Source organism: Durio zibethinus, unplaced genomic scaffold (genome assembly GCF_047325235.1).
Source record: "Durio zibethinus cultivar Kanyao isolate XHJ-2024 unplaced genomic scaffold, ASM4732523v1 HiC_scaffold_387, whole genome shotgun sequence".
NCBI classification, from domain to species: Eukaryota; Viridiplantae; Streptophyta; class Magnoliopsida; order Malvales; family Malvaceae; genus Durio; species Durio zibethinus.
Window position 1 is genome coordinate 506,025 of NW_028323010.1, and position 1,476 is coordinate 507,500.

Here is a 1,476-nt window from a genome sequence, read left to right on the forward strand (position 1 = left end):
TCGGCACAAGCCGGCCCTTGGTGCGGGCTCCTGGCTCGACCACCATCGGCACACACTGGGCCCTGGTGCAGGCGGTTGCCTCGAACACCATCGGCACACGCCGGCGCTTGGTGCGGCCGGTTGCCTCGACCACCATCGGCACACGCTCGGCCTTGGTGAGGGCGCTTGCCTCGACCACCATCGGCACACGCTGGGCCCTGGTGCGGGCGCTTGCCTCGACCACCATCGGCACACGCTCGGCCTTGGTGCGGGCGCTTGCCTCGACCACCATCGGCACACGCTGGGCCCTGGTGCGGGCGGTTGCCTCGACCACCATCGGCACACGCTGGGCCCTGGGGCGGGCGCTTGCCCCCAGCACCATCGGCACACGCTGGGCCCTGGTGCGGGCGGTTCCCTCAGCCACCATCGGCACACGTTGGGCCCTGGTCCGGGCGGTTGCCCCCAGCACCATCGGCACACGCTGGGCCCTGGTGCGGGCGCTTGCCCCCAGCACCATCGGCACACGCTGGGCCCTGGTGCGGGCGGTTGCCCCCAGCACCATCGGCACACGCAGGGCCCTGGTGCTGGCGGTTGCCCCGAACACCATCGGCACAAGCCGGCCCTTGGTGCGGGCTCCTGGCTCGACCACCATCGGCACACGCTGGGCCCTGGTGCGGGCGGTTGCCTCGAACACCATCGGCACACGCCGGCCCTTGGTGCGGCCGGTTGCCTCGACCACCATCGGCACACGCTCGGCCTTGGTGAGGGCGCTTGCCTCGACCACCATCGGCACACGCTGGGCCCTGGTGCGGGCGCTTGCCTCGACCACCATCGGCACACGCTGGGCCCTGGTACGGGCGCTTGCCTCGACCACCATCGGCACACGCTCGGCCTTGGTGCGGGCGCTTGCCTCGACCACCATCGGCACACGCCGGGCCCTGGTGCGGGCGGTTGCCTCGACCACCATCGGCACACGCCGGGCCCTGGTGCTGGCGGTTGCCTCGACCACCATCGGCACACGCTCGGGGTGGTGAGGGCGCTTGCCTCGACCACCATCGGCACACGCTGGGCCCTGGGGCGGGCGCTTGCCCCCAGCACCATCGGCACACGCAGGGCCCTGGTGCGGGCGGTTCCCCCGAACACCATCGGCACAAGCCGGCCCTTGGTGCGGGCTCCTGGCTCGACCACCATCGGCACACACTGGGCCCTGGTGCAGGCGGTTGCCTCGAACACCATCGGCACACGCCGGCCCTTGGTGCGGCCGGTTGCCTCGACCACCATCGGCACACGCTCGGCCTTGGTGAGGGCGCTTGCCTCGACCACCATCGGCACACGCTGGGCCCTGGTGCGGGCGCTTGCCTCGACCACCATCGGCACACGCTCGGCCTTGGTGCGGGCGCTTGCCTCGACCACCATCGGCACACGCTGGGCCCTGGTGCGGGCGGTTGCCTCGACCACCATCGGCACACGCTCGGGGTGGTGAGGGCGCTTGCCTCG